We start from the raw sequence: 26742 nt of genomic DNA on the forward strand, positions 1-26742 counted from the left end.
GGGTAAAGCTACATTGCATTTATGTACACACATAGACACCTGCTCACATATAAACCTCCATAACAACATGTACCTTGCTTTAAGTTTCTAGACTGTTCAGAGAAATAATGAGGTGGTGGGATTTTCAAACAAAGCTCAGGGCCTTAGGAGCACAAATGCTCCTGGAAGCCAAAGGACAATTTACAATTACAATTTTCAATTACAAATTAATATACTGAATAGAGATGAACGTTAGCTTTGTCTACAAAGTTTTGTTCTCCATTTTCTAATTGGAACCGTGTTCCTGACTTCTTCTGACACTTTGGCGAGTGTCTTTTAAAAATTAGTTCACATTGTCAAATAGTTTAGATAGGCTGTTATCAAGATGATAATTCAAACAACTAACCAACTAAGCCCACTAACACATTTGGAAAATGTACCAGATTTACCTATGGCAAAATCTCCGTTTGTGTTGTACCTAGACCAAAGGGAACCAGAATGGAAAACAAGAAGCTCGTGAGAATAAAACCTACTGATACAATAGGTTTTAGTAGATGGAAAATATAATCTAAAGGATACCATATAAAAAATAGAAATTCATAGAAAATGATATCATGAGAGATTTTGTAAAGCTACTGTCAGGGTTATAAGGTAAATAATTAAAATCAGTAACTAAAATACAAAAAGATATTCTTACTGTACTTTAACAGAAACAGCAGTTGGTAAATTAGCATATTACTGACAATAACACCAAACTATTTCCATGATGATAGAAAATACTTTTTATATTGAACTTTATACATAGAGTCATTAACAGGCTGAACTGTTAGTATCAGTTGAGTATTTACAATGGAAACATAAATATAACAGAAGTATAATCCTTGGTAATCATTTGATACCAAATAATAAAACTGAACTTACATCATTTGTAGTGTCATTTCCAAGGCTTTACTTCATGTCCTGTAAACTTGCAATAATGTAAAATATAGTCAATCCATTCTCAAATTTTCCAGATAACGTGCCTGGGTATACAGAAAAGAAAGGGTCTAGACTGTGATCATCCTCCTCATGTAGATAAGGCAGCCAAAAACATTTAATTATTCATATGAAGAAAAGAAACACAACTGACTTTAAAACAGAAAACATACACGTTCCAGAAAAACGCACACACTCCACTTATCTATACGCTTTCAATGCTTGTAAAGTCAGAGCAACAACCCACCTTGTTTCAGATAAACCTTATCTGATACAGTACAGCTTTAATTCAACATCCATTTGGTATCAATGGGAGTCTGTTTCCTTGTACTGTCGATCCTTGAATTATTTCATTCATTATATCCCCAAGGCAGCAAACCACTAAAATAATTTCTTAAAATTAAATGTTATTTAAATCACACGCTGAAGGAATACGGTGAATTTGTGCCCGTGACAGTTGTGTAACAGCAACTGTTACACCTACTGGCACACAACAAAACCAAAATGTCACCATCAGCCTTGTTTTGAAACTTCACAACTCTTTTCAAAAACAAAATAGAACAAAACTACTTTTAATTAAGCGCTTTACCCAAACCTATTGCTCAAGCAGTCAGCCTAGGACAATGGTAAAGGACATGGCACCCTGCACCTGTCCTGTGAGACTGAAACAGAAATTGGAAATCTTACTGCACTCCTGTTTGCAAGCCTTGAGAATAAAAGGCACATGGGATGCATCTGATTTAGGAAATGGCACTAAAACTGATTGAAACTGAACTCCAAGGACAAGCAGACAGATGTGGAGATGGGAATTTTTTCACAGAGATGAAAACTCACCATCTATCTGGGAGAGTGCTAATATTCACACCACTTCTCTCCCAAAGGAGCTTTGACAAACAGGAAGACTAAAAACACAACAGCTAGATTTTTAAAATTATTATTTTAAATAAATCTCAATATTTTTAGGGAACTTAAGTCATAACAGGGGGGCCAGCAACACTGCAAATCCTTAACATGACCTGAACATGCAATGTATGCGTTGGTTTTTTTTTTAAAGCTAGAAATACATTCTCATTCAAGCAGAACTTAGTTTCCTCGCTCAACCAGATCCGACCAGTAGCAGCACCAGTAAGCCAGACCTGCCCCCTCCTCCTGGAGCTGGCAGCTCTGCAGGAAACATCTGCTGACCACCAGGAGCAAAGGAGCAACTCACGGCTGGGAACCCTCCGATAACTCTGAGGGCTCCCCAGGGAGCAGAGTCCAAGGCACCCTCGCCAAAGGGATCGCTACCATGCCATAAGGCACTTGCAAAGCTGAGGGGAGAAACGTGGAAAGAAACGGGGAAGGAGAAAAGGGAGTCAAGTCTCCAAAGGACTCAGTGGAGCCTTCCTGAGAGAAAAAGTGGCAAAAGTGAGTAATTTCTAATGCAGATGACTAATGTGTTAGCTGATTTAATGAACTGAAAAGACGAGTGGTTAATGGTGACCCCAGTAAGACAACAGCACAATAGAAACCTTCAAAATGGATGTAATAGGTTGTATCTATATCCTAAAGGGATTAGGAGGATTCATGCTTTTTTCTAGGCTATACACAAGCACGTATTGCTATTTGCAGAAACTTCATCTTTCTATCCACTCCAGCCCACCTAGCCGCTACGTACAAAGCTTCATTAAAGCAATGTAAAACATTTCCAAGTTCTACAGGAAATTTCTGTGCAACTGAGCGGTGTTTAAAGGCAACAAGGCACAGCAGAGAGAATTCGTTTCCCTGTACTTAATCTCTCGCTTGCCTTCCTCTAGGATATAGAGTAGGCAAAGGGCAATGAGGTGGGTCTCCTGCCTGCCAGCAGCGACGAACAGGGGCAGAAGGCAGGCAACCTTTGGGGCTTCCATCCACCACCTGAGTGGAAACTTCCCTGTACTGCCCTATCTGCACCTAGCCCAGTCACTGCTCAGGAGGCAAAAATTGCCGTGGTCTCACCTGAGGGCATCAGTTAGCAGTTTCAGGGTGCCTTTTTTTTCTGTCTCTTGGAACTGAAACCAGACAGCACATGGTACTGGCTGAGCTGCCACGTGAGTACGAGCGATGCCCGTTTTGTGGGAGTTCAGCAGTTCTATTTGTTCTGCAGCTCAAGTATTTTCAAGGAGAAATGGCTGTGGAAGGAGCACGGTTTCCCAAGTTAAACAGAATTATAATTGATTTTAAGAGGTGATACAACACAAAGGAAAGAATTGCCCCCAAATGTTTCGTGTGCAAGCTTTGAACTGTTGTAAAACCCAGAAATATTCACTGGACTGAATGACTAAGGCACCAGCTTGCATGTACCGAGAAGACAGCGTAGTCTGAAGGGAAGCATATTTCTGCACCTGGTTTTCTGTGCAGAGTCAAGCTTGTAGGCTCATAGCCTAGCTTAAAACACCTAAGTTCACAGTTCAGATCTCGGCAGAGCTGACTCAGCTCTTCACCCGTCTGCAGTAAGCGAAGCAAGTTGCACCCAATTCACTGAGCTCTTTTTGAAGCAAGGCCTCTGAAGTGTTTAGAAATGCTTTATTTGCCTCTCAATCCCTTCAGGTTTTCTCTGTTCCTTGCACAGATATCACACACACACACTGGTGTCTCCAAGACATTTGTAATCTACTTTCTGTTTAATTATGATTTCTTTTACCCCTTCCTGTGTGGGGGCACAGGCACACAGCTGCTTCACAGTTCACAGGTTATGCTCAGAATCACGCAGGATGAAAAGCAGTGTCATGTGCTATAGAGCATGAGCAAAGGTTGATGCTGCTGCCCTTGCCCAGCACAGATCCATCCTGTCTGAGTTAATTTGTTAATGTTTAAAACAACCTTCCGCTGTCAGTCACCACACCTTAGCCATAGCTTGCTAATAAGCAGATGGAGGTCAGCTGAAACAATGCAACATACAGAACAGCTGGGAAAGTGTACGTAGAACCACTGTATGTGTAAGATGGTGCATGCTTTAAGTACAAAGCTTTTTAAAAAAGTAACTTCAAAAAAAATCTATATTCCACATCTGCATTAAAATCTTTTAGCACTGCTTTAGACAGTCTCACAAAATGTGCCACAATGGGGCACAAAAAAGCCTGAATTAAAACAAAACAAAAAGTCAGATACAGGGAAGAGGAAGATGGAAGAAGATGGCTTAATTTAAGCTTTTTATACCAGAGTCCCTGCTAGCTTGTATCTTCTTTAGCTGAGCTGAAGTCAAGACAACACGTCTCACAGTATTTGTTGTATTTGCTCCCACTCTCCCCGGGTTATCATCATGATGCTGTGAGCTCTTGCATGAAACACACGGAAAGAGCCACCTGAGTTTCTATACTGACAAGTATCTAGGCAGCCAGATTCTGACCTGTTCTTCTAACTGAAGGTTCTTCCACACAGCCCCCTAACAGAAGCTTAGAGGTGAACAGGCTCACCAGATGCAGGCAAAGTACATGCAACAGGCCGCACGTGGCCACAACGCTGCTGTTGGGGCAGTAACAGGCTTTAGGCATTCTTCTACAGCCTCTGTCTCGCCCTCTTTCCCTGCCCCAACCATGCACATAGACCATTACTGTGAGCGTGATCAGGAAAATATGGCACTTTAATCGACAACAGCAGCTGATTTTTTTTTTTTTTTTTTTTAATTTCTGTACTTTTCTTGAAGCAGGATTGCTTCCCTGGTGCAGGTCACACTACAGCTCCGAAAATAGCTGTGTCAGCAAAAGGGGGGTAGGGCAGTGGTGCGTGGGCACAGCCACGGGAACAAATGGCATGGTGGAGAAATACTTGAAGCAGCTTAATTCAGAAAGACTTAAACCTAAGATAACGTGCCAAGCTCTCGCAGTTGGTGATATTAAAATGGAATAAGCATCCGACCTGGAAATGCTTAACAGATTTACAAAGGGGGAAATGAAAAGCAGCCCTCTCTTTAGGGCTTTTTCTTCTTGTGTTTTGTTGGATTTGTGTGTGTGTGTGACGTTAAAGCTTTTACATTGAATCTAGTACACATGAGGAAATGGAATTGTTTAGTTTGTGCAAAGTAAGTTATGTTAGTTTAGTCTATAAATTTCTTATACATCTAGTATTTACATGGAATTTATGGCTATTAAAGTTCCTGTCAGACAATCTTAAGGAAGCAACAGAGCTATCCAGAAAGGTGCAAATAACTTTGAATAGGGCTAGGGGAAATACCTAACCCAATGCTACCCTTAGGAGCTTTCAAAGAGAAAGGGGAAGTGTAATTCAGGGGTAGCTAATTGTGAATCAGCCTAGCCACGTGGGATTTTGTGATTAACACCACTGCTATCACCTTGAAGATTGGCACAAATTCTATTTCATCACTTATCTATACCAGTAACTTACATTGTTTACAGATTGAAACTAGGCTCCCTGGGATCACAACCTGGCAATTATGGCGTGTTTTCAGTTCAACATCTGGGTGAATGTTCACCAGCTCCGTGCATTTGCGTTTAGAAAATTTTAATGGTCATGTATGTCGGTGTTTCCTTCAGAAATCCAGCAGCCTGCTCTTCTGACAGGGAAACCCTGAAAAACTCCTGCAGAAGAGGTAGCAATACTTCCTTTCGTCACTCCAGGTTGAACAAAATTTAAGAGATTCATCATGATTAAAAAAACAAGATTGACTGAACTGCCCCTCCACTTTCATTTACCCAACAAATGGGTTGAAAACAAATTTCAAATCCACTTTCAGTTACCCAACATTAAGGAATTATTTGTTTATATGGCTCTAGATATGGACACTTAACGTGTCCTTTATTTTTTAAAAAAATATATTAAATTTATTAGTAGGTTATGAATGCAGAAATCTCACAGAAAACAAACAGCAAAATAATTTGCTCAACAAACCAACTACATTTGATTCATATTATTTTAACAGTTGCAGATACCCAACTCTATTTGTAGCTTCAATATTCCTATACAATATCCAGAAGAGGAGAGAGGTACAAAAGATAGAGCTTTTTATTTCAAGGAAAAAAATGGGACATTAAACTTTTCTCTTTGTCATAGTGATCTACAGTCAAGTTTTTTAATACATCACTAAAAAAAAAAAGAACCTCCATCACAGGGAAGGTATTTTTATTGGAAAAAAAAAAATAATCAGGCATCCAGAAATTAGGAAGTGGCAGACTGGAACTTGCTCATGCAGCTATAATTCCATCCCCTTGTGGGATCATCCTGTATGCTGAAATTAAGCAGAATGCTGGGGGGTGGGAAGACATGTAATCATGTAACTAAAAACTGTCTTGTTATTTGTAAGTATAGTTCATAATTCCTAGAGAAGTTTAGACAGGCAAAAGAAGAGAAAAAATAATTTTCTGCACAAGCATAATCTCTCCACAACACAGTATGAGCACTGTTTGAATCTGGAGCTTTCAGTACTGCAAACTTGGACCTCAGGACAAATTAAAACCCATCAGAGGAGGACTAAGCCAATACAAACTCCCAGGATAGCCCAGTCCAGCCCCCTCTCTTCCAAGGCACCTGCAGATTTGCAGCACGTGGTACTTTCAGACAGAGAGAAATTGGAGGAGCTGCTCTGCTTGGGATGGTTATGGAGGGACTCCTCCTATAATCCTTCCCTCTGCTGCCTCTTCACTGAGGAACTGGGGAAGGGAGCCACGCAGCAGGCCTACCTACAGACAGGCTTCTGTGACATACAAGCATCCCAGCCCGTGCCCATGCTGCCCTTCCAATTCACATTACTGTACAGTACATACCAGTGCTGCTGTCGCAGCTGCAATCAGTTGTTCTGAGGCACTACCAACATTTTCCAGGAAAAGCACAACAGCCAGCAGGTACTTCAGCAATTCACAACGTAGCTAAATCTGAAGACATCAGGGGACGAAGAAAAGGTACCTCTCTAGGCCTTCTTCTTGCTGAGTTTTAACAACCTACGGCAAATAACAAGAGTTATGAGGAATCTCAAAATTCTGGAAGAACTGAGCAGCTCCCAAGGCCACCCAAACAGAAAGTTAGCTCCTTAACAAGGGACACGCGCACATTTAGTACGGAGAGTACTCATTTGGCCTCTAACTCTGGATTAACTCTCCAAGCTTGCTATTTACCCCACCTCATTACACATCATCCCCATTTACCTGCAGTAAATTAGTTTCCCCAACATTGTTCCTCTGTAGCTTCCCGGTGTGGTTAAAGTGAAAGGAGGAAAACAAACCACACTAACGGACTCTCAAGTCCAGAGAACGAAGGAGAGATCAACCATGTATTCAAAAGGCCCATTTACAGATTAATCTAGTCTTTGAAGGTTTGGGTCTGTTTAATAAGTGAAACCACAAAAGAATGCTTGGTGTCTCACATACAAGCATTAGGCATAAGGCTGTCAGCTTGCACTGTTTTACTGCACATCTCAACACCCCCTGCTCTGCTCACACCTCTAACTGCTAGAAAAAGCACTTCTATTTGAGGAAAAAGTGAAGGTATACCTACACTTACCAAGCAGCACCACTTAGACCAGATGGGGCTTCTAGTGAGATGACCTCTATACAGCCCAGTACGATGATACAGACGCTGACCATGGACTCAGATAAATAGCTCAGGCCTGATGCTGTTGATGCTGCTTCTGGGCTCAGAGCTGGAAAGCTTGGCGTTTGCTATGTGCCTCTGCACATGTTGATAGACATCAGCCTGGCATTAACAGCACCACTAGACTGAAAGCATCTGTTTTTCTCCAGTCTTGGAAACGAAACAGCTCTGGGCTAAGCTAACACATGGGTAGAAGGCAACTTGCATCAACTTTATGACAAAGGCAGTCTGGCACCTCCTCCCCCTCAATATTTTGGGTCACAAGTTCTGGTTCTCAAACGGGGAAAAAAGAAATCTAAAGTAGATTTTAGTTAAGAATATAAAGATTTCAAACCCAAGCAAACAGAGCTGGGCTGATATTTATTTCACGGCAACAATTTATTCCTGAATTTCAAATGTGTAACATTAACCTACCTGAGTCATTTGAAGTCAGCTGTGTTATTAATAGAAGCAAATCAAGGAGCAATTCCGTCTCAAAGAAGCTTGGTTTGCTGGTGTCTGTCAGGAATCAGCTCTTGGATTTGGTTTCAAGCTTTTTTATTTATTTATTTATTTTTATTTTTCCCCCTTAACTCCCCAGAACTGCAGTGAAGAGTCACTAACCAGAGACCTGCAGCCATGTCTTTGTTTCCAAGACACAGCCATGTGTTATTTTTTTCTTTTGTTTTCAATCCAAGCAAGATAAGTCCAGCCACTCTTTAGAACAGCTAAGGAAAAATACACACCCTTTTCACCATGTTAGTGTGAATAATTTTAGTGCTATAAAGAAATCTGCCTTCTCTCATTAGCTTAGAGTTAATCACACACGAACTTCACTTTTTGCAGTCTGCCAATGGTGTCTGAGGTAAAAATACAAGCCCACTTGAATGTAACAGTAAAATACCAATTGACTTGAGCAGAGCAGAAATTTCACACAGGATTTTTTAACTCAAGACAGAGGAACACAAAAAGTCTCCCTGCTTTGAGAGGTCCCTCTAAAGAAAGTGCCTCAGCTCAGGGGAATGACACTGTCAGGCTGTCTTAGGGATTGGGTTTTAGGCATGCAAATGTCCTAGGGCTGCCCCATGTTTGCCATGAAAATGATCAGAACTCATTACATTTTAATTTGCACCCACAATACCTGTAGTTCATCTTACTTACATGTGAACTTTGTAATAAACACAAGCTTCAGTATCTGTTCATACCTTTAGATTAACGTGTTAGCCATTAATTAGCCATTAGACTTCAGCCTTCCTCAGGAAAACTATTTTTTGTCTAGCATCCTAGGCACAGATTCTGAAAGTCCTTTAGGAACTGTTAGAACTGTTCTCTAGTTCTCCAGAGAAGCCAACGTCACCCAAAATACAAAAGATTCAGAATGCTACAATCAGAACAGAGTAAAAACAGAAGAAGCATCTGAGAAGTTTTTGGCACTTATTTTTCTTGGAGCTAAGGATCTCAATTCATCTTACCAATACAGGCTCTGTGAGGCCAGTAAATATTATGTTCATATGCAAGGAGACGGAGAAAAAAGTTCCTCTGACCAATTCCATCTCACAGTCAGCAGTACATGAGCAAGAGGAACTCCATTAGACGGGTACTAAGTCTGGTCACACCATTGGACAAGTCATAGCCAGCACCTGGGACTAAGGATTTTGCTGCAAGAACCAACCACACTACAAATACACTTTTGAGAAGTAGCTAGGTTGTGTCATTCATGATAAATATTAGAGGCAGCCTTTCAGACAAAGCACAATAACTTTACATGAATTTACGGCTTCACTGTGCATCTTAAAAGCAAGCATGTACCAGCCAGCCTGTTACTGTGAAATACATTGCTCTTCCCCCAGGCACAAAGCTACGCCTTGTAGCTTGGCTTCGGGCAACAAAAAGCCCAACTGTTTCGACTACAGATACCTGTAGTATTTTGTCCCGTTGATGCATGCAGGTTAAACCTCATTTTGCTAGATGAGACAGCTGACAATCCTGATCTCATGTCCTGCCTCATACTTCAGAAAAAAGTCAGCTATTTCTCACAGTGTGTGTGGTCACCTCCGTTGTACTGCTCGTGGCTGGGAGAATCCTCACCTGGCCACGTGGAGCCCAAAACACAGGACTGGATGGCCTTATCAGAGCATGAAGCCAACACACTCACGTGCATAACCCTGGCTCCCTCAGCAGGCAATGGCATGCACTTACGACACGCCAGCAGCTGGGTTTCTGCCACAAATTACTGGTGGTGGGGGACCCGGCCCCAGCTGAAGCAGGCTCAACCCTGACAGACCTGCTTACAGCCCGAAGCAAGCAGCCCTTCCAGGACAGCCGTGTTAACCCGTCATTTCCCCGTTTAGTGACCAAGCGTGTACCTTCCCCCCTCACTTTTAATTGAGCTCTGGAAGATAACACCACAGAGGAGGTGTGGCTGGAGTATGTTTGGAGGGTGCCTAGGGAGCTGCACAGGGAAGAGAACAAACCTTTCCCCGGCCCTGGAACCAGGATGGGAAGCACACACTGCCCTGCAGCAAAAAGTAACTGCAGTGCAAGGGTAGCAAGACTTCCTTCGTCATGCAGACATAAGACCCTCACCTCATCAAATGGTCTGCCTGACGTGGCACCGAGAACCCCAGAGGTGCTGCACAGCCCAGGGAGGCTTCTGCTGTCCCTGAAGATGTAGCACAAAAGCACAGGAAGCATTGCGTAGACAAGCACCTGGCTGCAGCTTCTCTGCCAATTCCAAACGTCAGCTTTTGTGTAATTGTTCTACCAAATACTTACCAAGACATAGCAGAAATTGGAAGAAACAAACAGCACGTAAAGCCTCATATACTTTCAATTAAAAGGCACACACGTTATTTCCTAGGCTGCTCTTTAAACACAGAACTAATAGTTTCTTGATAGCCCAAAGCGTTAGGGAGATAACTAGCTGAGAAAAGTGCCATTTAAAATACCCGGCACTAACTCTGAATCAGAGCACAGTTGCTTTTTCCTGTGTATTCAGTATTTGTAACAAACATTTATTAACAGTGATACAACAGTTTTCTGTGAACACTGACTTCACAGGCTGCTGGGGGAATGTAATACAATGTTTGCACATTTGTGCAACAGACTGCTACCCCAGAGTTCAGACAGGAAATCAGTAAAGCAGACGCATTCCAAAGAGCTTGTTCCCTCACTAATTTTCCTTAAAACAAGATGAGAAAGAAAACAGGACCATCCAACCACGCTGCTCCACAGGAGAGCTCCCTTCATCCTGCAGCACACCAGGCTGTTTCCCAAGCACCCACCAGAGCAAGCCAAGGGCACTGCCCCTCGCAGCACTGCCCTGGCAGGGAAGCTTTGGCCCCTGCTCCGTGACCCAACGCAGCAGCCCCCACAGCTCTGTTTTGGCACTGCCTTACTTGGTGCTTCACAATCCGCAGCCCATATCCAAAAGGAGTTTCTAACTCACTGATCAGATACAAGGATGTTTCCAGGCAAAGGAGCCACGTTGCAATGCAAGCCCTCAGACACTGAAAAAATGCCGAGTTAAAAATCCTTGCTCTTAAATCCAACACCTTGTCCTCCTGCTTGGAACCAAGCGATGTCTGTTACAGCTGCAAACAGATTTCCAAGATTTATCAATTCCTCTTTAGGAAAAACTAAGAAGAAACTTCATCAGGAGAGCATCATTAAGAGGTAGGAAACTCAGAAAAATGCACCCAAAGGGATGACAGCAAGTTACAGCTGCATTCGCTTCCAGACAAAGAGCACAAAGAACTGGCCAGCCTGCTGGACATTCTTGAGAAGTATTTTAACACCAGCACTGCATTGACTCTCAAGCCAGTCACCAATTGCTGAGTCAGATATCTCCAGACAAAGATGCACTAGCACCTTCCCCAAAATCTAAGTGCAATGAATACATACTCCCTAACTAAAACCCAAGTCCAAGACCGCATAGAAAATGGTGCCAGAGAGGTCAGAATTCATGTTTCTGACTTGGGGTCTGGTTCTCAGTAGCTGAAAGATGCCACTTCCCAACAGAAAACAAAGCCCCCAGTGTTATTAGCACAGGCTGTTGGTTTGGTTTTGTTTTTAAATACCTACAACTCCATACAATCTCCCACAAATCAAAGTAATTGTTTTAAATCTTGTCTGAATGAGCAATATAAAACACTGCAAAACCAATACAACTTCTCCAACAAAACCAGTATATCTGCAAGGAATTCAGACTACAGTAGCCTCAGGTCAGACATTTACTGCACTTGACCTGTAAAACGAGCAGCAGAAATGAGACAAACTGTTGGCTGCAAAGACCAGCAAAGGGGGTTAAAGAGGCAGGATCCTGTGATCATTTCTCCTCTTCATCACCCTAAGGCACTGCTCCTTAACAAACCTGTTCTCCCTTGTGTTATGGTGCTCACTCTCAATATACTATTTCAAACATAGGAGGTTAACAATTGATAGTTCATGACCTGCTAAGAGCTTACAACTGACAAATTCAGGATAGAGAGCTTTCGGATAGAGAGCTTTTCTGTTCTCAGCTTGCCCTGAGAACAGAACGCTTCTCTTCTCAGGGCAAGCTGACAAAGGCATCCACTACAAGAGCAGGAGAGGAGAGAGAAAAAGCTGACAAACCAAATTCTTTGATTTTTAGGATCCTAGAAGTGATCAGTCTGCCAGGGCAAGAAGGAGTTGGCCCACAAGTTTACTATTCATACACTATTTAGAGATGCAGCAGGCACTTGATAGGGTTTTTTCAAGTAACATAAGCCCTGCTCCAAAGTGCTTAACCTGAGACAATGTTTGAAGCAGTAAGAGCAGTTTTGAGCAAGCTCAATAGCTTATAAATACAAGTTATTTTAGATACTCTGTGATACTTTTAGGAAAAATTGAAGGACAAATAGCATGAGAAATGGGGTACGCTTTGAGACAGTAAGACTTGTCTTGAATCAAAAGCGAGAATTAAAAAAAGTCCTGTTAACAAGGATGTTTTTTTAGTGCACATTACCCTTCTTTAACAGCTGGTAATACAGAAACTCCTTTCCTACTAAGCACAAAAGAGATAGGTGTGCAAACTAAATGTAATGAGCTTTGGAGACTACTCACAGAAGCGAAAGGCAGCAACCAAAGGACTAAAATAAACTTGTCTGCTGAGTGCAGGCAGACCAAGACACAGGGCACCCTCATCCAAGAGCAGAGAACTTCTGGCTCCTACGGGACCAAGACAATCAGAGAGTTTAGACCTTTTGAGGCTGGCTGTATGCTTTTAGAGCATTTTACCACTAGCTCGTGTACTGCTGCAGATGGCAGACAGAGCACACATTTATAGGGCAGAACTAATTTCTCCTTTCAAAAAGAGCGTGTCCCATTTCTAAAGTCCCAGTGAATACTTCTGCTATAGTGTGACACGTAACTGCAGCATGCATCAAGCTTTTACCTGGATAAGGGCTCAACCCATTCACTTCCCATTACATTACTATGCATCTTTGTTCTTGTAAAAGGGAAGGGTAAAGCATAAACCATGAAAATGAAAAAGCCCCATGCGTTTTTTCCTTCTCTGCTCTTAGATAAGATGGTTTTGCCGATGAAAGAGATTGTTTTACTGTGTCCAGGCGAATAGTTTTTCTCCTAGGATCAGAGAAAGAGAGATCAGAGCAGGTCATGCTGAGCCAGCACGGCTGCAGCTGGACTTTGACACCAGTCGCCAAGCTGGCCAGTTTAAAGCCAAGCCAGGCAGAGCTGCACAAACTGCAGCCTGCAGCGTTGCAGCAGGTTAACTATTTAAACCAGGAACCTTTTTTCCATACTTCCCATGCAGAAGAACAGCAGCTGACTGGAACTATGGATTTGGCACTCTTTAGCAGGCAAGAAGATTTACTGCAAGTATCTAAAAATACACATTATGGCTGAGAGCCCAAGGAACTGATCAATGAAAGTTCAAGAGGTGCATTTTACAGTCCAGATGTTCTCAAACTGTGCTCTACTGAAAGCAGACAGAGGTGACTGGTCACAGCATGTTGTTCCCCCCTCCTCTACATCACTTCGCATCCAAAAGTGGAAAATTACATCTACAATTAAAAATATTTCTCCTTAAATGTTCTCCTTTTGCCGGAGTTAGCATAAAAACGTCACAACAAATCAGTGGGAGAAGTAGTTGTCCCAGAGACAAATTGGTATACAATGTGAATCAACTTGCACTGCTGCAGCAGGGTAACCTTAAGGAAAGCTCTGAACACATGAAAGCTGTGGGCTTGGGGCTCACCTGGCCATGCCATGCACACATTCATGATAATAACAAAATTCCACAGCATTTCCTAACCTAATTCCACGATTTTCCTAACCTGACCTATGCATTTTTTCCATAGATATGGTGCTGAAACTTGTGTAAAACTGGGAAAGAGCAGGAAGTCTTACCCAATTATTTAATGAAAACACCTTGCAGGATTTTCTAGGGGAATGGACTGCTGAAGTGAACAGTGTTATTAGATCTTAATTTATTGTAAATTCATGCCTGAAAGCTTTTTTCCAACAGTTCAGTTATAAATGACGATAAAAATGCAAAACTGTGCCTTGGGGGGAAATACAAGAGCTGGTTTAAACATATATTTATCCATGCACTAAAACAAACACAAAACTCGCACCAACCTGAAAAAAGCCTAAGCTTGGACACAACACTGTCACTCCCCTTACACAGGGGACACACAGAAGCTAGTTATGGACACATCCATATCCTCTTCCCTCCTTTCATTTGGGCATTAAATTCCCAACTGGCCACTGGAGTTGTCAATGGCCACCGATAAACGCCACGGCAGAGTAGGGAAGCACCCGGGTGTAGCACGCAGACTCAGTGCTGTAGCTATATACCACGCTCCCGGGCTGGACCACAATAATCCCAACACTTCAGACCTTTGGGGTGTGAGCATACCTAGCCTGGTACGAGGGAAGTCATTAGAAGTGACGTACCGTGTAGCTTCACAGCCCACAGGAGAGAAGTGGAAAAGATCACGTCCCACTCTGTGGTACACCAGCTATGATCTTTACCAGCAGGTCCTTTCTCTCTCCTTTCCTTGTGAAGATGCACACTTGTCGTAAGAGCACAAACACGTAAGCATCTCCTGAGAGGCTCTGACGCTCTTTTACTGCATTTCCCAGAAAGCAGTCAATTTTGCCAGGTCAGGAGAATTTGTCATCTTTGCTACAAGTTATAAGGCACAAAGGGAAAACTAAAGCCAAGTTCAAAAATGTTCATTGTCTTCCCTTGCTCTAGCACTTCACTCTGCTTCATTTTTCCCCTCCTCAGGACAACTTTTGCCCTTGGCTTCATGTCTGCTCCAGTCACAGAGCTGCTTGGTAGTAGCTGAAGACGCGTTACATTCTGTCCTTTTCTCAATCCTGAATAACCCAGACAACTCTCTGCTCTTACTAATGCTGCTATTTAAACACCACTAACTCAAACTTTTGCCCATCACTTCCACAATATTTCCAATTAGCCACTTTTAAAGCAAGCCACAGCATTTTAGCTGCGTACTCAGTTTCTGGAGTGAACAAGAACTGGTTTCAACTGAGAGGTTCATCTCGTCACTGCTCGGGCCAATGGCTCCATGAGCAGACTGCTAGACCAGCATTTCTGACAGCATTTTGCTAGCAGATTCCTTACAGACGTGCTGCCAGATCTGCCCCACTTATGGCTATGCTGTTAAGTATGGGGTTCAGGTGAAAAAAATAAAAATAAAACACACACACAAGGAAATGATTTCCTTAGTTCACTGTCAGTTTTGTTGGTTGAAGGGTTACTGAGATCTTACTTAGACAAGAGGGTTACTGCCCTCTTGCTACCCATTTTTCATGTGTGTTCTGGCAGCTATATGCAGCTAGACAGATCCCTTTATGTATGATAAATGCTTCAATCACTGCCATCTCCTTAGGGAAGGCAGAGAGTGCTGATCACAGCTCAAATAGGTATATAGCTCACTTGGAAAATACAGCTTCTCTACTGCAAGGCAGACTGATCTTTTGCAGGCTGAACAGTCACAGATACAGAACATGCGGCCAGCTAACTGAACACGCTGGGCTCCCACTACTTTGAGAAGGTTTGAATGCTTCTGTTGTCCTTTAAAGCAATTGCTTTATCACAACATTGCTTTTTCTTTAAACTCCAGTTTAGGAAAAAAAAAAAAAAAAAAGATGCTTGGCTTTTAAGCAGAATGAAATCCATAGAAAGAGGTTTGTCCGTCAAGACCTGTTCCCCAGGTGCTCTAAAGCAGATTACTGAAGCACCTGGGGATTTTGCCAAGCTGACAATTCACTCCAGTCAGGAACTCACACGCCCCAATGAACCTGTGATCTTATTTTAGATCATGCTCTGACACACTTGCAAGAAATATCAGCTATTGCCACTGCAGTCAGTTTCCTATTTTACTTTATAATCTTCAAAGCATTAAAATCTAAATTATTTGTAAGGTAGAGCTACTTGTTCTTCCACAGAGAAGGAAAATAAGGTATAGTGTGTGACTGAGAAAGACTCACTACTTCTGTCTAAAATTCCACTTGCATGCCTTAATCAAATAACGAAGGAGAACAAGTTTTTGTTTTCCTCCTTTTTCTCCTCCCAGGCAGCTTGGTAAGCTTCTAGACAGTTTTAAACATACTGTATTAAGAAAAAACAACACCCTGAAGATTAAACAGTCTGTACAGCCCTGAGTGTTGCTGCGGGCAAACACACGTAACAAAATTAAATCTGATAAACCACAAAACATCTTAGACACTTGCAGAACTTCAGGTACCACACAGAAAGTAGAAGTGCGACAAAGGTAGTAAATATGCAGCCTCTGGTGTTGTAAAAACTTTCACAGAACTCAATTTAGTTCTTCCACCAGTCAGATAACATATCAAATATGCATATTTTATATATTTCAAATCTAGGCTTGGAATGCAAACATTGCCATTATCTGTTTAATGCAAACCAATTATTCAAGGCATAATCAAACTACTGGCAAAGTTCTAAATGCTGATATGCTATTGATAATATGATGCCTCCTGATCTGGACAGAGCTGTCTACTGCATGTAATTAAAGGTTTCAGACACATTATGTTCTTCTGCCTATTGCTGTTCATGCAGCATGCGTTACATACCCAGTGAAACTCATAGAAAAAAAAAACACAGGCTATTTCAGCCCACTAATTGCTTTGTTAAACTGCATAAACAAAAGCAGTACACAGCCTCAAGATGAGATGTCCTTCCTTTTAGGGAAGGAAGACACCACTGTCACCACCTGTGTTTTCTGCAATACCAGATTCTCCATTATGTAATTCAGGGACCTCAACACCGGATTTCCCCTTTCCTACCTTCAGTCTACAACAAAGCATCCTGCATTGTGTTATGGTAGCATCGTAATCAAGATAAGGATTTCACTTACACTAGACAGTACCTGGACAGAAATCTCCTGTCCCACACAGCTGACAATGTAAGCGAATACAGTTCAAGGCTGCGAAATACAGTAATGTAAGCGAATACAGTTCAAGGCTGTGAAAGTGCTACTCGGTACTTTTAGATGAGGCCGTGGGCCATTTCTCAATAGATGAGCTGGTGTACGTCATGGAACGCAGCACACTCCAACTGGGTACTAGCTGATGACAGTCACCTTGTCACTCTGAGACCTGGCTGCATTTCTCAATGCATCAAGCAAGCAAATAACCAGTTAGTCTTTGCTATTCATTGCACCCAGCACTTTCGTATTCAGATTGACAGGTTATCAGCTACTGTGGCTGCAATACCTTCCCTCCCCCCAGAAGTAAAGTTATCTTACACAGCTAGAAGTTCTTCAGGAGCAACAAGCCCATCTGATCTTCCAACAAGCAGCACATTCAGTTTGGGTGCAACATCCAGCCTCCAAAGGGGGACGGACCAAGTTTCTTTCCATAGGTCCCAAACTTCAAAGGAGTCTAAGTGAGTTGCCAAAGAATGTTTTTAATCAAAAGCAAAAGTAAGGAAATAAAACTTAAAACTGGACAGTATGTAGCTCAATATTCAATACCCTCAAAAGGGGTTGTAAAGTCTTTGAGCCCCTATTCCTGCTGCTGTAGAGGGAATCCTCTGCCTTGCATTCCAGGCCTTCCCAGCATTTCAAATACCTTCATTTGCACATCAAAACTCCTCTACTGTCTGGCAGTACCTGAAGCTTGGGCACTAGCCGAAGAGCTGCACTTCAAAAGGAGAAATAATAGACTCCTGCTTAGCTGGAGCTGTCTCATTATACCAGCACAAGTTATTTTTGTTTCTAGGGTTAGAACAGCAGATGCAAGAAGGCCAGTGTCTTTAAATACCATCTAAACCCCTCATCTAATGCTAGTCTTGCAAGTCACTATGATGACCTGATCCTTGCTTCTAGGACCGTAGACAAATTGCCTTATCAGTTTTTCTCATGCTCACAAAAAGCAGACTACTAAAGATTTTTCCCCCCTTTGTCACATTACAAGTCAATAGCAGGGAGCCAAGTTTGGTGAAAATATCCACGAAAATGAACATGCCACAATTACATCCATCAGGGACTTATCCTTCAGCAAGCTCCTGAGTACTTAAATAATGTATTTCACAAGACTTCACCGCAAGTCATACAACATCCCGCGCTGAAACAACCCAACCACCACACAAACCGCCCCGTCTCTGAAGCTCCGTTTTGGAGGCTAATAGCAAACCTTTGGGTTTTCCTGTGTCTCCTTTTGAAGCGGAGAAGATTTCACAGAGCAGAGGTCTTCAGCCCTTCCCGTTAGGATTAATTCCACCCCAACACCGCACGGTGCGGCTGAGCGGTGAGCTGGCAGGCCCTGCCGGTGACAGCCCCGGAGCACAGAGCCACCCGCCCTCGGTGCTGTGAGCGCTGCAGGCGGCTGCACCCCAGCAGCGGGACTCCCAGCGCTCCGTGCTTGCTGCTCCCAAACACCACTCGGTATTCCCACGGTCAGCCTAGTTACACAACTGGGTACTGAGGGTTAAACTTCTGCTTTAAAATACATTAATACAAAGAGCATCTGCTCAAAAACATTTCCTGTGATGTTATGTTTGAAATGTGAGTTTCAAACTCACACTTTCTCTGAAAATTTCATGTGAGCTTCCCATTGAATGTTTAAGTACAGGGCAAAACCTTTTTTGCAGGAAAAAAAAAAAAAAAAGAACAACAACAAAAGATATCAGTGTCATGTTAAAAACTTGACTGAGCTTTTGCTTAATACAAAATAAAAACCTTGAGGAATGAAGTGAACTTCAACTCTAGCCACTCTCCACCCCCCACCCCGCAAGCCCAACCTATTCCTAGCAGCCCCCCAGCACTTTCACTACCACAGCAGGGGCGCTGAAGCACTCTTACATAACGAACCCGCAGGTAACTACCAAATATGAGAATCCCTGACCTAAGCAGCAAGCAAGATGGCTTCAGGTAAATCACTAGCTTCTGATTCTCCCACCGGCTTTCTGGTTTCATAATCAGTGTTTCCAGCATAAAAAAAAAAAAGGATTTTCCATGTTCTTACATGGAAAAAACACTATTGGTTGAAGAAGCAAACCATACAGAAGAGTTAAATGCAATTTATTTCATACATACTACAGTATGAATTTAGTGTCTGTTACGCACTTAAAAATACTGTGTTACAAGCCTGTGCTAGGATGGGAAAGTGTCAGCAGAATATTTAGTGGTGTGTGTAGAGTATTACCTCCATAACTAAGGTTTTCCTACACATCTATCACCATTCACAACGTTACCTTATAAACCCCCCTGGGACAGGACTTGTCTTTTATCTCTACTTGAGCAGTCCATACCACAATGAAAGTGCCCGTCTTTGCCTTAAATACAAGCATAGCACAAGTAATTTTAAAGACAGAAGCCTGGAAGTGTTCATAGAGCACCCTTTGTGTTCGCTCCCTACTTAATTCCCATTTACAGTTCAGAATAAACGCTTCAGCTGTCACTCTGTTACCAGTTTTACCTCCGTAAGAAATGTCAGATGGGCCAAATTTGCCTGCATAACGACCTCACAGTAAGCGGCAACCAGATGGACAGCACATGGCCATATGCTCTCCTTTGCTGAAAGGTGAAGCGAGCAAATATGATCAGAAAAAAAAAGGAAGGAGAGTGGGGAAACAAATACCACTGCAGTACACCCATTAAGTCGTGCACACGCTTTCCTCCCAGAAGCTCATGCAAACTTTTCCATTCCTTGTACCTGGGGATCTGACCTGCAGGGAAGTGAGGGCAATCCTTAGGGGGCCGCTAGGGATCAGCTCTTGTCTCCAGCCTGATCCTTGCTAGGCAGGGACCCCCCTGCACCATACCCAGCATCGCTGCGCTCCTAAGGGCAACCACGGTACAGACACGGGGCAAGGACCTTCATCACCATGGCCCCAGGGTAACAGGAAGAGAAAGGAACACAGACAAGCATGGCACGGCTGCAGAGGCCTCTTCCAACACACCACCAAGAGCTGGGAGGTTCAGAAGCTGCGCCCCCTCTGCACCATGCTCTGAGGTTTTCTTGCCCAGAGATATCGTGTCAAAAACTTTTAGGTAAACCTCGATGTTACCTAACTGTCGCATTGCTCTTTCAGCGGGAGGTGTCAGTTCAGCCAAATTACATCTCCAAGGAGTACCTGCCCTTTTGAACTAATCCTAAAAATAACACCTTTCAAAGTTAAGCACATCTATTTTGTTACACTACTGCTCCCTGCTCAGAAAGTCCTTCTTAAAAAAAAACACAGTAATATTGCTGACGGTGGCAGCTGGTAATAGACAAAAAAATAAATATAGGCAAGAAAAAGGTAGTTGTTTTTTTTTTTTGTTTTCTATTTTTAAGACCTTTGGTGCAAGTTAACGTGCACCTTGACCCATATCTCACTTTCCTTTTCAAAAGAGGCTTTCAAAGCTAGCTTTATCATTCCAGATAAGGATGTGATAACTTACTAGACACAGGTTATAAAATCCAGGTAGCTATTATATACAAAAAAAAGTTGTGGACTGTGCGCTAGCTGAGACATCATACACCTCTTGTTTACATCGTGGCTGTTTGATGACATTAATTATTACAGACAGGAGCTCTCTAGTTCCCTTTAAGAAGAGATTATTTTTTTTTAATTTGCACTATCACCTAAACGAACTGGTTGTCCAAATTATGGATTTTTTTTATAAGACATTATATGATAGACTTGAGAACAAGTATTTAAGGTAAAACATTAAAATCAACAGCCAAAATCACACCAACTTCAATGAACTTTGTACTTTGCTATTTTTTATATATGAATTTTCATTTTCTCTTAGCAGAAAAAGCTGGTAGGTACACTTAAGTCTCAGATGTAGCACTTCCCACTGCAAAGACTTGCAACTTTTTTAGAAACTCTGCCACTTGCCTTGTTTGCAGGCAGCCTCTGAAGCTGTCTGGGACAGCAGAGATACTCTGTTTCATGGCAATCCATGCAACTGAATGGTTTTCCTTTGCCTTTTTTTTTTTCTCTTAAGAAAAAATATCCACTGGCCACAAGCTCCATGTACGCCATGGCTGGGCAGCCTGCACTGCTGGCACAACAGCAGCAGATAAGTGCCATGGAGCACTTAGGGCTTGCTGAAGCAAGAACACCGAGAGGCAGGAGAGAAGACAAGACAGGTCAGACTTCACCCATTGCTTCCCTAGACAGAGCACAGACCCCAGAGGTCCTTCCTCACCCACAGAACAACCACCTCACCGAATAAGGCAGTTGCATGAACTAGCAGCTACTGCTGAAGACTCAAATCTCACTTCGGGATTCGTTAAGGTCAAGGAGGGAAGTTATACCTCTACGTAATTTTTTTTTTTTTTATGCAATACAAAGAGGTTCCATGTTAGAACCTAACTTAGCAAGACAGCTATTCGAGTCGAAAGTTAAACTCCAGACTATTAGGAAGCATCATACTTAGTACAGCATCTGACAACCACTGTCTGCATTGGTCATCTTTTTAAACGCTAGAATCACATGCTATGTTTCCGCAAATCATTGGCTCATTCAGTGTACAGGCAGAGCTAAGTCTCTCCATCTCTAAATCAGACAGTTTCTGACTTACAGGTCTCTGATTTTGCAATCAAAACATTTGAACATACATTTTAACACATTGTGTTAATCAGCATACAACACCACAGGTGCACGAGGCATTTACGCAATGCAGGGAAAGATGCAGTACTCGCCACAAGGCTTCCAACTGGAAGATGTTAAAGAAACACTAGACCCTAGACAAGATGAAACAAAAGTGAGACAGAGGGACAACCTCTTCATGTTGAAGTTATTATGGTCTTGAATAAAAAGGAAATAAGCAGATGTATTTTATATTGCTTAGGTACTGACAAGAATCATTAAAGCTTCCCTTGCTACTTGGGTTTACAGGAGTCAGCCTTTTATTACACTCAAGGAAAAAAGTGATTTTGACAGGGTTACAGGTATCTAACCAAGAGCTCATTGTGACCTTATAACTAAGGATTTAAACCCTCATGCATAGCTCTTGTTGAGCTAAATCCTACCCTGAGCAAACAGGTGGACTGAAATATAACAGACTGAAGTAAACCTTTGGTTGCGTTTCACACAGCCCTAGCTCCCACTGTACCTCCTAAGACAAAAAGTGCAAAAGGTTTCAGTTCACCTTCAGCATGAGCCTCCGGAACCAAACAAAGCACACAGGGCAAGTTGTTAGCACCCCACAGTGACAACAAACTAAGGTCTATTACATATCACTTGAAGTTGGAATTTTTACCAAGGATGATGATGCCCACCCCTGCTACAAAGGCAATCCTACAAGTATTGATAGAGTTCAGAATTTCTTCAAGGCAAGTAAGAAACAACTCTCCATTTTCCAGCCCTGCACATTCCAGATTTGCACCTCAAACTGCTAGACCTAACAAGAGTGGTGCCACCAGGTTTCAACAGCACACAGTATCAGGCTAGGGCCTGCCAGGAGAGGAAAGGGAAGAATCAAACCACAGTCATCTTCTCACGTACCAAGTAGCAACAAAGATTCTGCAAATAGCATTTTGTTGACACTTTTGATGATAACACCAGGCAGAAAGGTCTCCATCTCACTGGCAGTAGGAGTGGTTCTGCAGCATTCACATGGACAAAATATCCTGCCTGTTAAGTAACCCCACTGCCCAGAGAGCACCTGGGCTGAGCACTCTGCAGACATGGCATGTCTTTTGATGCTCTTGTAGAGAGAAGGCAGATGGTTTTACACTACGCAACACAATTCAGGTAATTACCATTCTATTGGTATGTAACGCATGCAAATCTAGATGAACATTGATGATAAATTGTAGGTAAATTTGTGTCTTATCAGGGTCTTATAGGGCAATGCAATTTCTCCTACTAACAGGGCGGAAATCACACTACAGTGAAACCACGTTCTTGATCACGCTTGAAATTTTACTTTTAGCTTAGAGGGACAGAAGTAGCAACCTGTGATGCAATACTACTGCAGAGTCAGAAACTGCAGTGTATAGCCCATCAGAGATGGAACCGTCAGCAAGCTGCCAGCTAGCAAGCTTTCAGCGAGTCTCAGCTGAACCCAAGTTGGAGAAATAGCACCACAGCACCCAGGGCGAACAAAAAGAGCTGCACACATCTGCTACAGGGCACCTTCAGAACTACCGTCACAGGTATATACCTTACTAACCTTCAAGAATAGACACAGTGACAAGAAAAACAGCTATGCTGAGCACTGTGTTCTGCATTTACAGTCAGTCACAGTCTGAAAATACTTCAGCTGAGTAGCAGGCTTTCGCTAGCACTGGCACTGCAAGCATACACTGCTCATGTCTTAATTTTCTTGCTGACCTTTTCATAAATCCGTTGGAGCTGAGATCTTTATCTCCTTCACTGCTCCAGTACACAAGCCAGAATAGATGGTACAAACTCTTGCTACGTGTTGTTCTCTTTGCCTGATATTGTGTTTAGCGTACTTATGACATGCAAGCAACATTTAACTTTTTTAAAAACTTGGACCTCTTCTCAACCTTCAGGTAGAAAAAACACAACCCTTTGTGCTAAACAGAGGAAAGTTAATTTAGCAATTCACTGAGTAGCATCAGAACAGAGCTACAAAAACTCCACTTTCTTCCCAAACATTCAAGCATATGTGCTGCTTCAGAATACAGGCTCTTTACTCACACTGTCACTTCTCTGACTGTAAGCATTCTCCTCGGAGTGCTTAGGAAACATAACACGTTTGAGGCAGTACACATTTGCTTCTTATTCAGCATCTTCAGTAACTGAGAAGCATTCCTTCCCTTTTCTGCCTCACAATACAGACCTTGTTCACAGGATCAAGTAACAGTTTTTTCCCTACAAGATAATTGCTGCAAGATGTTAATCACTAAATCTTGTTGCGAGCACTTATATGCTACTACCACACAGTCCAATTTACAGTATGTCCATAATGCAGTCACACTATTAATAACCCTTTTACCACCATCCTGAGTGAACTTGCAGCACCCACACAGGAACTACCAGAAAACCACTATCCACAAGTATTTGGCCACTTGAGCCATGCTCAGGTAGCAACGTTTCACAACACATTGAAAACAGGCAAATCACTTACCTTTCTTGGTTTGTGCAGATTTCAGTAGTAGATCACACACACACACAAAAAAAGAGGGAATCCTGTCAGTCCTACCACAAAATGGGGATTCCTGACTCGTGCCTACGAGGTGACAGGTGCCCTGCGTTTAGGCAAACCTCCCCTGTGTGCTGGTTGCCTTATGAGCAGACAGCTGTAGGCAGCCTACCTCGTTACTCCTTTACTCCCTTCGTACGCACACAGCCTCTTGCAGCTCTCACAGCGGTGCCAGCTGCACGCCTGGCCCAGCACACAGCTCGCAGATCGGTCTGCTCGCAGACACGCGTGTGAGGACCAGGGGATCCCGCCGGGGACATTTGCCGGGCTCCTTCCCCGGACTCGGGGGCCAGGCGCGCTGCTTCCCTCAGGGTAGCCGCAGCACGGCAGCGCTCCCGGTCACAGCCCCGCGCTCCCACAGCCGCCCCGCAGCGGGCCCGGTACCTCTGTCACGCTGGCAGCAGGCACGCGGCCGGTCCCCTCGGCCCGAGCGGCTTCCACCTCAGCAGAGGCCGGTCCCGGTTGAGGCGGCACCGAGGCGATACGGGGGGCAGGGCAGGAGGCTCCCCCATGAGCGCCGGGGCTTCGGGGTCTCGCAGCGAGCGAGCAGCCGGGCAGCGGCGGCACCTCCCGGGCGGGACCCGAGCCCCCGCCGAGCCCCGCAGCGGGCCCGAGGGGCCCCGGCCGGCCGCGGCCGAGCACGGCGGGTCCCGACCCCGGCCCCGGTGCCCCCCGCCCCGTCCCCGCCGGCCGCCTCCGAACTTTCCCCGCGGCAGAGGCTGGGGCTCCCCTTCCCGCCCCGTCCCGTCCCGTCCCGTCCCGCAGCGCCGGGCTCGGCACGTACCTGGTGCCTGGTGCCGGGCGCTGGGTGCCCGCCGCCCGCCCGCCGCCTCAGCGCTGCCTCAGCTCCCCGCGCGGGGCCGGCGGCCGTGAGGCGAGGTGAGGGGCTGGGGGGGGGGGCGAGGCGGGAAAAGGAGGGGGGGGGCGCAATGCTCGCGCGCGCGCCCGGCCTTCCCCGCGCGTCGCCTAGGAAACAGCGGGGACGTTCGGCGGGGGGGGGGGTGCGCGTGCTCGTCCCGCGTCACGTGCTCGCGGCCAGCCCAATGGCGGCGCCGGGCGCTGTAGTACTACGGGAGAGGAGGGGGGGGGGCTCCGGGCCCTGAGGGAGGCCCCGCCCCCAGGGGCAGGTGGGGCCCGGCGGGGGGGGTCCCGCCGCGGGGTCGGGGTCGGGGTCGGGCCGGGTCCGGCGGCAGGTGACGGCGGGGTCCCGCGGGCTGGGAGCACAGAGCGCAGAGCTGCGGGGTAAGCGGCGCCCCGAGCGCTGCCGGCGCCGGGCCGGAGGCGAGGGCAGTGCCTGGGGCACGCCGCGGAGCAGCCGCGGAGGCAGGCGCTGAGCGCAGGGCGCTGGGGTGCAGGAGCCGGGCGGTAGCGGACCCCCGGGCCGGGCACAGCCTCGCTGCCGCAGCGCCGTCCCCGCCGGGGAGTGCCCTTCACCGGCCCCGGCAGCCGGCTGGTGCCGCGGGGCTCGGAGCCGGGGCGCTGGGGAGCCGGGAGCCGGCTGCAGCCCGCGCCTCGCCGCGAGCCGAGCTCCGGGGGTCGCGGAGCCGTGGCCGCAAGGCGCGGGGCGTCCCGGCGGGGACAAACTCGGCGGCAGCGCTGGGCGAGGGAGCGGGGCTGCGGGTGCTGCCTGTGTGCGAGCCCAGCCGTGGTTTTGTCACGCACGTTCTCAAATGTAGGCGTTCTTTTTGATTGGGCTCTTCGTTTCGTTCAGGCACTTGGTGCATTTTTTTTTCCTGACACCTGGTCATTTGCTGTACTAAAGCCAGTTATGAGCTCCATGCGGTAAGGGTGCTCGCAGATACCCCCTAAATAAGAAAATGAACTCCCTTTAACAAGACTTCAAGATAGCTCTTAGAGGAAGCAAGAGGCGAAGGCTACTAACTGCCTGGGAGATATCAAGGACACGTCTGAGAATGGCATTTAGGTTTAATTAGCCTGCTAGCAGATAGTGCAATTCCTAAAACTTTTTCAGTACACAAATATTTGAGCTCCGTACCGAGGCAGAATGAGATTTTACTTCTTTTGTTTTAAAAATAAATACATAATGCGGTAAAATCCCATTCTTGAAGAGAGCCGTAAGGTACAACTTAATCTAAATGAGCAAACAGGGTATGTTTGAAATAGTCATGTGACTGAAATGATCTTTATTTTGGGGGAGAGCTTTTATAGAAATTAATTTTGAGTATGTTTGGATAGCAAAGAACCATAAAACAAACCCCAGATCCTTTTTCAGTGTGTTCTTTTTATCTGCTCATTAAGAGAACTTCCAGTTATCATCTTTTGGGGATACTGCATCTGGCGGATGCTTCGAATAGTTAGCCATTAAAAATACACACAAGTGTGTTTGGTAATAACAATTCACTGTTTTAAGTGTATGGGGAGTAAAGCACATGGGTTTATGTAAAGACAAATCTGATTAGTTGCCGAGGCTTTTCCCAGCCTCCAGTATGGCTGTACATTAGTGCATATTTTTGCTAGAGAGCTGAACATGCTGCAGTTTGGGGTTTGAGCCCCCAGTCTTCCCAGAAACCCAGTAGTGGTTCCCACAAAAGAACAACTGTATTATTTCCCCTAGTGCTCCAATGCCCAAGAAGCA

General features: G+C 44.5%; 2 protein-coding genes across 11 annotated transcripts in view; one reads left to right on the plus strand and one right to left on the minus strand.

Moving 5' to 3' along the window:
* Positions 1-25116, minus strand: part of TMEM266 (transmembrane protein 266) — a 77742-nt gene extending 52626 nt beyond the window's left edge. The window contains exons 1-4 of one of the 6 annotated variants that reach the window (XM_068695866.1): positions 24931-25116; positions 6693-6866; positions 2932-3104; positions 901-1001 (exon numbers count right to left, since the gene is read on the minus strand). The gene's annotated coding sequence lies outside the window, so the exon portion shown is untranslated. Of the gene's footprint in view, positions 1-900; positions 1002-2931; positions 3105-6692; positions 6867-9411; positions 9434-24530; positions 24803-24930 lie in introns of those variants that run through there. The other 5 variants (XM_068695872.1, XM_068695868.1, XM_068695869.1 and 2 more) reach the window with 5 other exon arrangements.
* The window catches only part of NRG4 (neuregulin 4), a 46713-nt gene continuing 22083 nt past the window's right edge, over positions 2113-26742 (plus strand). For 3 of the 5 annotated variants that reach the window (XR_011100652.1, XM_068695890.1, XM_068695895.1), the window contains exon 1: positions 25228-25388. The gene's annotated coding sequence lies outside the window, so the exon portion shown is untranslated. Of the gene's footprint in view, positions 2362-25223; positions 25389-26742 lie in introns of those variants that run through there. The other 2 variants (XM_068695894.1, XM_068695892.1) reach the window with 2 other exon arrangements.

The sequence above is a fragment of the Anas acuta genome, chromosome 12 (assembly GCF_963932015.1).
Source record: "Anas acuta chromosome 12, bAnaAcu1.1, whole genome shotgun sequence".
Taxonomy (NCBI): domain Eukaryota; kingdom Metazoa; phylum Chordata; class Aves; order Anseriformes; family Anatidae; genus Anas; species Anas acuta.